This window comes from Mirounga leonina, unplaced genomic scaffold (genome assembly GCF_011800145.1).
Source record: "Mirounga leonina isolate KUSES-001 unplaced genomic scaffold, KU_Mleo_1.0 Mir_165, whole genome shotgun sequence".
In the NCBI taxonomy this organism is placed as follows: Eukaryota; Metazoa; Chordata; class Mammalia; order Carnivora; family Phocidae; genus Mirounga; species Mirounga leonina.
This window is the reverse complement of record NW_023270415.1, coordinates 26563300-26576012: the sequence shown is the minus strand read 5'-3', so window position 1 is coordinate 26576012 and position 12713 is coordinate 26563300. Positions and strand designations below refer to the sequence as shown.

General features: G+C 34.8%; 1 long non-coding RNA gene across 5 annotated transcripts in view; it reads left to right on the top strand.

Moving 5' to 3' along the window:
- The window catches only part of LOC118014938, a 48339-nt gene extending 36192 nt beyond the window's left edge, over nucleotides 1–12147 (top strand). For all 5 annotated transcript variants that reach the window (XR_004680427.1, XR_004680426.1, XR_004680424.1 and 2 more), the window contains one exon: nucleotides 11881–12147. This is a non-coding gene — a long non-coding RNA (uncharacterized LOC118014938). The remainder of the gene's footprint in view (nucleotides 1–11880) is intronic.
- Nucleotides 12148–12713: the final 566 nt, after the last annotated feature.

The window sequence follows — 12713 nt, the reverse complement described above, 5'->3', positions numbered from 1 at the left end:
TTCGTTTCTACACTTATCTTCTGTAACCCAAAATATATGCCGACTTGCATAGATTTTTTTTTCTACTTTGTTTTTATTTCTGTTCTCAGATTTGTTTTCCTGGTACCATAACATTTTGTGATGAGGTGGCATTGAATATATCTAAGTTTAATTATCATAATTGTTTGATCAAATATTTGATTTGGGGATTGGTCAGTGGGATTGAGGAGTCAGCCGCAAGAATTTTGTATTAGAACTAATTTAGGAGAGAGGTGCTGTCCCATTTACTTCTGCCAGTCAATGACAGGGTGAAATCTGAAATCTTTCATACATGGGGATACAAGATGAAACTGTCAGTGCTACCCTCACATGTTTCTAAATGGTTGCGTATTAGACCTTGTAGATAAAGCCCCTATATAGGTCCTCGTAAAAAGATTTACCTTGGATGGCAAGGCTGAAAACTCAGCAATACTGAATATCAGTATAAAGTCACATTCTGTAGTTCTATTTGGAATTTCTGCATTTAATGTTTTTGGATGGGCAATTGGAATCATTAATAGAGAAGTTTTTTACATTTACCTTGGGCACAGAGGTTTTTGTCAACTGTTTTCCAAGAAAGATGGGAGACCTAATAAAAGAGAAATAATATATATTGCTTAGTATGCATGTTTGACACTCAGGTTTATTGATATGTTCTGCCTTTTATAAGATGAATACTATGACAAATGACAGAGAAGAGATTGCACGTCACTATCTCTGTTCTATCTATGTACTGCCAATGGGCAAAGATTTCTCATTTCATACATCATTTACAACTTCCCACAGTAATTTTACAGAGTTCATATCCTTGGTACAAGGCATAGTAATTATCTATACACATATATGCATGCAGGCATACTGAATGTGAAAACCATGCTGTTCTAAAGAGTTGCAAAGTTCGTACTTTCCAGCCAATAAAAGTTGGTAAAAGCTTTCTTCTTTTAACTGATGCCCCAGTGTTACCACTGAAACTGGTTTTCAGGAGGTCTGCTTTTAAAGTACTGTTGGTAAAATATTATTTTCAGTTTTTCCAATTACTTTTGTATCCCAAAAGTTACCTTAAAAAAAAATTATGTTCTGGGACGCCCGGGTGGCTCAGTCGCTTAAGCGTCTGACTCTTGACTTGGGCTCAGGTCATGATCTCAGGGTTGTGAGACTGAGCCTCCACATCCCCTCCTCCCCCACCCCTGTTGGGCTCTGAGCTGGGTGTGGAGCCTGCTTTAAGATTCTCTTCCTCTCCCCCTGCCCCTCCACCTCTCTCTAAAAAAAAAAAAAAAAAAAGAGTATGTTCCCTTTTCTATACACTTTTACTCTTTTGCCTAAATAGAATAAGAAAAATGCAATATTGCATTCTGGAATGGGTAAAAAGCAACCCTAAAAATGTAGATTTTCAATTTTAAATGTGAATACACATTAACATAGGACAGCATTTGGTTATTTTGGACTTTCTAAAATTATTTTAAGTTCTCATAGTTGTTTTACTTTTTCATCTAATATAGTATACGTAACATCTAGAAATATTGTAAATTGCTAAATTGATACATAATTTATAATATTCAGGAATAAATTCTGAACTGTTTCATGAGTTATCATTAATCTATAATTAATTTAAAATTTTTGAATTTCTATGTTTTTTTTCAAATTTCATTATTTTTAATATTCTGGTTTTCATTATGTGTGGTTAGAATGATGAATGGTAACTCTCGAGTTTTTTTCGAAAATATAGAAGGTAATGATTCAGATTCAGCAGACACAATGAATCCCACTAGCTATTTATTAATAAATTAATTTTCAAAAATTATTTGATGTGTTGACATGACATATACCTACTCCTCCACCACCATGATTTCTTAAGATTTGTCCCTTTCTTTTGGGAGATGATTGCTTCCAATTTCCTTTTTTTAACCTTTACTTGGTATCCCTGGTACATCAGAATGCATAAATCTATACATGGAAAATAAGATTTCTCATATTTAGGTCCTTGTATTTTAAGATAAGACAGGAACAAATAAATGGTACGTTCTACCTTTGTGACTCTTTCTATTACTAATGTTTGATTAGTGCACAAGAAATTAGAGGTCTTTGCTTTTTAGTAAAATTCAGGAGAATAGGATGCCAGGGTGTCTGGGTGGCTCAGTGTGTTAGGCTTCTGCCTTTGGCTCAGGTCATGATCCTGGGGTCCTGGGGATCGCATCAGGTCAATGCTCTTCTGTCACTGACCATTTTCTTGTCCTTGAATTGGTCCCTCCCTGCACTTCAATATTTCACTTGTAAAATGAAGCAAACTAGATCATTAAAAAAATTTTTTTTTTTTTAATATAGGTAAGATCGCTCTCATTAGCCACAACACCAGAAATATTATATGCCTGGAAACCAAATAGTTTTGCAAATTCCTTTTAAGGATACAAAATGAAGGCCTTATGTTTTAAATTTAAGATTGTTCTAATGGCTACTGTAATTTAACTTTACTTGCCTATAATCCTAGTAATGTTACAGTCAATGACAAATGATAACTATAGAAATAGCTCTAGTGTATCTTAATTTTATGGATAGTCACATTTAAAAAAAAAAAACAGGCTAGCATTTTCATTGAACACTCAAATCCACATATCTGTTTTTCATAGCTAGTTGGTTTTTGAAGACTTTTTACTAGGTTTTATAGGATGCCTGAAAAACGTAGGAAGAAAATAAATGCCTATTCAAGGATAATGTAAAGTTTTTAAAATGAAGAATTTAGTCAAAAGCAGTTTTTTAAATGAACTTAAACATGGAATGATTGTTAAAAAGCCACAGTGAGGAATGCTTTATAGCCCTGGCCCTAAAGTGACAGAAGGAGCTATGATAGCATTATGCATACAACATATGTAAAAAACTCACAAAAAATCTCCAGAGGCTAAGTCATTTCTTCCTTTCTAATCTTGAGATTCAAACCAAAGCCATTTTGACTGCAACTTCATTCTCTATGTACATACAAATAAAGGATGAGTGGTATTTTTAAACAATAAATGAAAAAAAAATTAATATCATGATCAGATCTCACTTTTTCCTTACTGATGTTATATTAAAGATGTTTTTATCACTCCTTCATTCAATAGTATTTATTGAGATTCTCCTGTTACAGAAAAAGTAAACTTTTTGCCTAGCTAAACTTAATTTGACATTAATTAAATGCAGTGTCAGATTCTTGCCATAATAAAGATGACTACATGTATTAAATTTCTGTTGTTGTGTAAGAAACTGCTCTAAAAGGGTGGTTTGAAATTGCTCTAGTAGGGGTTCCATCGTGTAATGGTGAGCACTCTGGACTCTGAAATTGCTCTAAAAGGGCCAGACATTCATTATCTAACAATCTCTGTGATTGAGAGTCTAAACACAGATTAGCTGTGTCCTCTGAAAGACTGCTGTGGAGGCATTGCTGAGGGTTGAGTTCTCATGTGAACGTTTAACTAGGGAAGGATTCATTTGCAAATTCACTTAGGTTACTGCTGTAACTCATTTCACTGTGGGTGTAGGACTGAAGGCCTCATCTTGGTACCTGTTAACTGGAGGTCCTTACAGGCCATTGGCTGGTAGCTCCCCTCAGTTCCTTACCACATGGGCTTTCCAGTGTGACTGCTTGCTTCATCAAAACCAGAAAGAGCAAGAGAGGCTCCTGCAAAATTCAAGCTATGACCTTATGTAAGTAATCAAATAAACACATACATGTCAGTAATACATTCCTTTGTCTTTACCATATTCTGTTGGTGAAGAGCACATCATAGATCTCATCCACACTTAGGAAAAGGAGATCACATAAGGTCATGGGCATCAGGAGGTAGGGATGATAGAATAGAGGGCACTTTAGGATTCTGTCTGCCATATTACATAAAGCAACAGTCTAGGTATAATTCACTTTCAAAGAAATACATAAACAAAAATAGGGACAGTTAAGGTGTAATTCAAACATTTTTACTTGGAAACTAGGAAATTTGGTTTGGCTATTAGCAAGTTGTATGGCACTCAGTAACCCAAGTCACCTCTCTGGTTGCAGAAGGGTTTATGTCCACATCTGAAAATGGAAGGGATTGGACTGGAATGATTGCTAAAATCCTTTCTCAGCACTAGACCTCTACAAGGCCCAGAATGTTTGGAATACATAGAATTATTCAGTGAACTAAATGTTCTACTGTTTACCCCAACATTTATCCAGAAGTTTGTCTTCTTAATGGCTTATATCCGGAAGGCTAAATCTATCAGGATTTCAATTTAATTTAAATGTATTTTTAAATTTCCTTTCTAAAGAAGCTGTGGAAAATACTAGAGTTAATGGTTAAAAAGGTGCCTTCTGGAGTCAGATGCTTCAGCTCAAATCCCAGCTCTTCCTCTCATTAACTGAGTGACATTGGGCAAAATATTTAAACTCTCTTCATTGGTAACATGACATGATAATAGTACCTGACTTAGAAGATTGTTGCCTCACAAATACTAATTATTTCATAAATATTAGCTATTGCAGATTTTATCATCATTGCAATGTAATGCCATTAAGTTAAGCAAGGAAAATACATACAAGATGAATAATAAAGTTCCTCTGCCTTCAAGGAACTCCCAGAAATGGTGCTTTATTGGAATATTTTCTCTTCTAGGTAGAATATGTCATTATGAAAAATGTTTTATTCCCCTTGGGATTTATCAGTAACCAGGATGTAGTTGGAATTCTTGTTTAATTTGATAAATATGGTTATATTAATAATTGAATAATTTCTGTTGGATTTTATCCAACATTCTCAGAAAGAATTAACTAGGACAGGTTTTTTTTTTTAATATAAAGATAATATCTACTTTCATTTTAATTCTGTATATTCTGTTCTTTTGTGAGCAGATTTCCAGGTACAACACTTCATGGTTATTAATAAATGGGCCATACATAAATTATGCATTAAGAAAAAATGAAAGACAAAAGCACTGAGCATCTCTTTTGCTAGTTAGATGAAGCAGTTTTACTGTCTGACATTGAAGACAAGACAGTCAGTATAATTTCATAGAATTACAAGCAGCCAGATTCACACCCCACCTCATCTTTCAAACTCTCTTTTGTTCTCTACACAGAAAAATCACAGGGAATGAGAAATAACCATGGAGGGACCACCATTTTACTCTGGAAGAGAATCCTTACCCATACATCTTTCTGAAATTATTTTTAGCACGTGGTCTTGGGTTTTCAGTCTTTGAACTTCTTCTATGACACAGGGACACACTCAAAAGTCCAAAAACTGCAGAAGTCAAATATGGAAAACTCTAATAAAAGTAGACATGTTTAACAGTTGACAAACATAATATGAGTGTGATGAAGCATGGCAAATATCGATGTGTTTCATGAATATGTGTCTATCTTTTGAGAGAACTTGACCACTAAGATGGATGAAAGGTAGATCACTGATAAATCTCTCTTTATTTTTAACTTCAAAAGGAGGAAAGAAATATCAAGAGTTAAGAAGAGAAATACTATCAAATAGCTGCATTCTTAGTTGGTAAAAGTTACACCAAATCCTTTTGAGTATGCACCAAATCTGAAATTGTCTTTTTGCTTTATTTATTTCCTTCTTTGTTTTATCTCTTTATTTAGAATATCAGATCCAAAATGGCAAGGATCTTTGTTCATCACTTTAACCCATTTCCTAATGTTGTGTAAGGCCATCGTAGGTGCTCAGAAAAAAATTATTCAATGAATGAATGGAGTCAAGAGATTTTGATTCTGATTTTGCTTGCAATTAAATAGCTGGAAGACCTTAGGATAATCACTTCTTGGAGGCTCATTTTCTTCACTTTAAAAATCATGGCATGGGGGTTCCTGGCTGGCTCAGCGAGTAGAGCATGTGACTCTTGATCTTGGCGGCGTGAGTTGAAGCCCTACACTGGGTGTAAAGCCTACTTAAGTAAGAAAACAAATGCTGATGTAGACTCGATAGCTAATGTTTCTTGCAGCACTAATATTCATTGATGGCATACATGACTCGAAGGTTCACATGATAACCACCTAATGTTTTTATAGGAAACTTCGCTTATGTAACAGATTTTATTTGACCAATCTTTTTTTCTTTGTTTGTTTATGGATCATTATCCAAGATGAAATTATTTATGATGTTAATTGTCAATGCTCTTTTTAATGTCTGCTTTTTTTCCTGATTAAACCATGTTTTTTGTCTGATGAATCCAGTTTTGGTTATTTAGATGCCCAAGTAAGGTAAAAATGGAAGATTCCCTGAGTTCACACTGAGTGTTCTTTTAAAAATTTTTTTAAGTTAATTTTTTAAATGGTGAATTTCTAAAAATTCTAAATTTAGGTAGATCTATTTGATAGAGAAAAGAGAAAATTGAGAGATACCTAGTTCTTTCCACTTTTAGGAGTGCTATGAACATCCTGGATGAGTTGACATTAGAGGAATCTTCATTTGTCTCTTTTCATATTCTGTGTGAGGAATGTAAATTCAATATTATACTAAATGCTTTTGAATGGATTTGTTAACTGATCATAACTTCACTGCATAGTCAGGTGATTGGATTTATAATTGTGGAAAGATATTGCTGATAGTGGTGAAGAACAGTTAGGTTCCTCTTGCTCCTGTGATGATGTTTTAATTTTTAATTGTCCACATATGTTTCTTTCTCAAGAGTGCCCAAGTACTGTATACAATATTTTAATAAGACCGATAAATAGAATTCCAAATATATTTCATGTCAAATATAAAGACTTACTAGGTTGATACAAAGGTAAAATAAATTTTAATATTTATTATATTGAAAATGTTTGTAAAGTCATTGATTTTGCTATTGTAATTGCAAATAGGAATGTGAAAAATGAATGAGCCCTAGGGGACAACAAGTGCTATAATATTCATATTTAAAGAACACTATGATGTTCATATTAAAAACTATGTTCTTTAGTTGAATTTACTTGCTAATTGAGTCTCAAATGCTATTAAGCATTGTTTGCAGATTTCTAACTTCTGGGCCAATGCATTAAAAAATGTAGGCCTCTATAACTTGGAAAACATTTATGTTAATCATTTTTATTGATAGGTCTTCCCTCTAGACCATTAGAAAGTAAAAGTAGTCAAAACTAAAGTTCCAAAGAGGAAAAATGAAACTAGTGAACTCCACTGATGTTTAACTTCCTAAGAATTTCAGCATACAATTTTCCCATACAGGTTCCATTAAAGTTAATGGGAGTCGTGTGACTAATTCTCTCTGTAGGGTACTAAAAATGTACCCTGCAGTATTAAAACGTCTGAACCTAATTTTTACTTTCTCTTAACTTTGATTATGTTGTATTAAAGATAGATACTTTCATTATCATATCCATATATAGTAAAGTTTATATAAAGATTTGAAAATAATCTATTTGAAGGAGAGGCTGAATTTATATGGGTCAGAACAGAATTTTAATTAGTGTTGCAAATATAAGTAATGCTTTCATTATAATGATAAAACAAGCATGAGTATCTATAATTTACCCTCTAGCTATACAAATGGGAACTTAAACCTCAGTGAATTTAATAAATGAAACATTTTCAGAACACTTACTTAAAATCAGGTCTACTTTTTAATCAGTCATGTTTTAAGTGAATGCTTATTAATAGAACATTAATAAGACATGCTTACAGAATGAGATTCCAAGAAAGAGGTAAGATGACTAAAAGACAAAAAAGTAAAAAGATCTAATGGATAATTTTTAATTTTGTTTTAAACAATTTAGTTTTAGCAAGTTACCTATTTATTTCAAATAATTCTAAATCATTTTTTCAGTTATGTTTATGAAGATAAAACACTACAGATAATCTTGCCTGTGAATACATGACCCTTTTATACTGCCTAAGTTCCCTCTGTTTTTGCCATTCAAACTAAAATATTAATCTCATTTTTTTTCTTTTAAATAATTTCTACCTGACTTCTATCACTACCTAGGGGAATGAAGTTATAAGGTTTTTATCATTAAAGAATGCAAAACGAAAAGAACAATATATACACGAATAAATACCCCACCATCCCTTTTTTCACCGAAATCAGCAGCTATGCTACAAAAATGGGACATGCACAAAATATTTCTTAAGTACAAAAAACACTGGATAAAGGCAAGGCAATATTGCAGAACAATAAATAAAGCAGAACACTCTCCAAGGGTCCAGAATTTGGTTTGGATAACCTTCCAGAAGGCAAAATTCTTACCCAACACCAACATAAACTGCAATTAGGACTGATCTTTTTATGTTATACATTTATCTTCTCTGGGTTTTTATTACACGATTCTCCGTGTCTAAATTACAAAAGAATCCCACGAGTTTGGGTGGGGCTGGGGAGAATTGTTACTGTTGTAAATAAGTTCACAGTTTCCAATTTATTGAAACTGATGTCAGATTCTTAGCTATTGAACTTCATCAGATTTCCAGAGTACTTTCAGCTCAAGATCCCATTTCTTAGAATTCACTTTGAAGCTTGCGACCTTTTCCATTTTGTGCTGCAACTTGCTTATTCGTGATCACTAGGCTTTCGGCTGAAAGCTGTAAGCATCCAAACTACAAGGGGCTCTTTGGACCCATTGGATTTTGGTTTTCCAGGCTGATTTGTGGCATTGACCTTAAAGCAGCAGAGGCAGAAGACTTTTTTAGCCCTCACTATTTATAAGTTACTCTCGAGTGAGAATGAAAAACTTAAATGTAGTTCTTGGAGATATGTCTGGCAATCTGGGCTATACGAATAGTTCACAAAGCCACACAACTCTCATAGGTTGAGCACAATTTCAATCTTAATTGTTCTGATTCTTGAGCTAACTTCAGAAGACACCACCTTTTCTCCATTTTTAAGGACATAATAAGTTGTAACTCAAATTAAAAATAATTCTCCCGAATATTTTTTTTTTTGAATTTTGAAGAGTGAGAATTGTATGTAAGATTTTGCAGTGCCCTTTGAAATAACTAAAAATACCCTCAGATGCTTGGATTGTTTGTCGCTACTTTTAAAAAATGTGTTATTGGTATACTTATACTTTGCGACTTTACAAGAAGAACAGCTGGATGAGTTGAGAAGACTGACCCTCAGACTCTGAATCAAGTACAATGTGCCAAGAAAGTGTAGTGACCGGAAATGTCATTCCTGCTCAGTGTGTGTTGGTGTTTTAAGCAGAAGAACCAATCCTTTCTCATTAGGGCAGTGCCTCTACTGTGGACTTGGGGTGTGATACTCTTCTTTTTATCTCTTGAATTCTGTGATTCCACTTCTCTTTCTGATGCCCATCTTCATGAGCCAGCTTTGGTTCCTGATTATTTGGTTCTTCTTTTGTATCAGGCTAGAAAAGTGCTCTTCTCTTTCTTCCATAGCATCCAAACTGTATTGAAATTAGTTCTTTAGGAGATTGTCTTCTTCCTTAAAATGTCAGTACCTGAAGGGTAAGGACCATGTTTCACCAACGTTTACAGCCTGTCTTACAACTGTGCTCAAACGTTATTGAGCATAATAGCATGGGATCCCTGCTTCCAGAAAGTTCTCAGTCTTTTAATCTATAATTGCTGCACATTGAATTCTTAAATAGACCTAATTTGCATGACAAAGCCTCTGTCAAGGATATTTCTTTCATTTTAGTTATTTTTGCCCAAATTTGCTATTCCATAATTTTGTACTATGCTTAAAGGTGAGCTTCTCTGTATGCCCCCATTACATGAAAATGTGCTCCGCTAAAGCCTTCTGCAAAACACGTCCTACAGGATGCCTGCTGCAGATGGCCATCTCTGGATTCCCTGGACCCCTGAGGCATGCTCTAAATATGCTATGGAAGTGGAAGCCAGAGGTCCTGGCACAAAGAACTGCCTTTACAGCCTTCCCTGTGGCTGGGACTGCGAGGTCTACATTACCATGTGTTATGTGATGATTCAGTTCACCCTGATTTGCCCTTTGGGAACTGCTGTGAAAACTTCTTTTGTACAGTAAATCATGACAGCATTTGGCCTTCATTTGAGGGTGAATGCATGGTTTATATATTAAAGCCATTTCTCCCCCCTTTGGAAATACCATGTGGCATCAATTTGTTTGTAAGCACAAATCAAATGGCAGTTTGGGATCCTCCAGACGATCCAGAATATGCTGTATTAAGTTTTTAAAGGTTATCAGAGCAGTGAAAACCTAACATTGAAAAAAAAATTAAGAGACTACTTGAATCCCCAGGAATATGTCAACATACCACAGAGGTCCTTGGACACTTGGAGAAAATCTGATCTGAAACTTTAAAAAATGCCAGGGCATTAATAATATATTTGACCTATAAGAATAGGTCAAAAATTAATATCCTATTTAGAAATAAACACATTTCGGGGCACCTGGGTGGCTCAGTCGTTAAGCGTCTGCCTTCGGCTCAGGTCATGATCCCAGGGTCCTGGGATCGAGCCCCACATCGAGCTCCCCGCTCTGCGGGGAGCCTGCTTCTCCCTCTCCCGCTGCCCTCACTTTGTTCCCTCTCTCGCTGTGTCTCTCTCTGTCAAATAAATAAATATAATCTTTAAAAAAAAAAAGAAATAGACACATTTCCCATGTGTCTGTGTGTGTGTGTGTGTGTGTATTTGCAGAGCTGAAATGTATTTGTTTCACCCAGCCAGCCAAATTTTACAGTATTGGTTTTCAACCACAGGTGACATTAGGGTATAGAACAAGAAAGAGTGTCAACGTTCTAGCTTCCACTTTTCAGATATGTCCTATATGAATAAATACGGTAATTCTCTGAATGACTGCTCACTGGTCTGCCCCCAGTCCTGCAAGGAATATCCCAGGCTCTGCACGATGGGTTTCCAAATTTATCCCCCCAGCCATACTTGTGGCTCTCGTGGTTGGTCTGTGGCCTGGAACTCAACTTGCCCAGCAGTTCTGTTTCCCAAAATAGGCTCAGGAAGTTTGTGACCATGTTTGGTTTGTTCCAAAGGAGCTGCATTTATTTAATGAGGTTGTGAACATATACCAAGATTTGTATATGGCTCATCAAATAAAATACATCTTCAACTCTTTTCACTTCGGTACGTGGTTTGGAGTGGGCTGTTTTACAAGCACATGTGTTTATCATATGACTTTATTTGGGGACAAACATGATTTCTTACATTTAGGATACAGTTTCAGAGTGGCTGAACACTTTACTTCATTCCTCCTATTCAAGAAAAAAAAATATTAAGCTTGGTAGTCCTTTCACCTTATTTTTTGGCAGATTTCTCTGGATACTAAGGGATTTTATTTAATTCAAATGTACCCATCTACCATGGTAGAGACATAAAAAAAAAACAAACCAACAACTGTGGCTTTACATCCCTTTTTACCCCAAAAGACATATAAGTAACGTCTTCCTGTGTGCCAAAGGGATTAGGAACTCTCTTATCAATTATATGCATTTATGGGAGTAACGTGTTCCACTGGTTTGATCTTTCTCTGTTGCTCAACCTCTCTGTGACATTAGGCAAATCATTTACCTCCTAGGTCACTGGCTTCTTTTATTTTTATACAAAATATCTTCCTTAGCACAACAGAAGAAGGCATTGTAACTAATATTGATAATAGCTATAAAATACATTTTCTTCTCTAAGCCTCTATCATAACATATAGAGCACCAGAGGTGGTCTTTTACTAAATGAGCCTTGGTGAGTAGTTAAAAGACTCGCCCAATATCTTCCAGTTTACTATATGATGTAATAAAGCACATTCTATGAATAAGCCAAATGGATAAAAAGTCTTTCATTTGATGATTCAGATCCAATCCAATCAAGAAGAATATGCCATAGAGTTTATTTCCTGTAATTGCGGATATAAAATTGATTTTCTCATATTTTTCTCATGTTTTTTTTTTTTTCCTCCCAGTGTTTGCTACAGTTACTGATTGTGAAAGAAGACTAGAAATATAATTTGTCATTTAAAACTTCACAAACTTCATGGTGCTTCTTTTGGAAAAAAAAATGTAGAGCTGGTAATCTGGATCAAATTCTGATGAGGATTCTTTCTTAGAACTTGACAAGAAAAGAGGGGATGGGTGAAATGGAGATTACACAATCTTAACTTGAAGTGGAAGAATCATCTGGCAACTTACGACATTCCTCAATAAAATTGAAATGATATTGGAAAAGTTAATCTGGTCCGTTTTGCTTGCCCTTGGTCTGGGTCGAGGATTTGGCCAGTGCAGTTACTGCGCTCAGGGGGAGGGGCCAAGGATTTGCGGTGCTGTTGGTGTGTTGGGTGGGTAAGTACGCTGAGGATAATGAGAGCAGGTATTACTGCAACTTTTCTCTAAAGTTTTACAGTACTTCAAAATAAAAAGTAGAATTAAAAAAATTTTTAAAGTTAAGGTGGTTAAGAAAATCATTTTACCAGAATAACTTATCATACGTTTATCTCTTGTAGAACATTACAAATACACACACATACACACACATATACATATCTATGCTATATATTATCTTTATGTCTTTTATGTGTGAATACATTTATAGGTATATTCTTATTGTTCTAATTTCTCTAAGATTCTGATACATTCCAGAGCAAAAGAAAAAAAAAAATCTTGCAAAGCAGTTCATTAAGACAATAAAAAGGAAAATTTTTGAATGTGTCAAAGATTTATTTCAAGTATTGATAGTTATAATGTATTGGTCTAAATGAACCATCAGGTTGGATTTGAGTACCAAATTAGGATAGAGTGA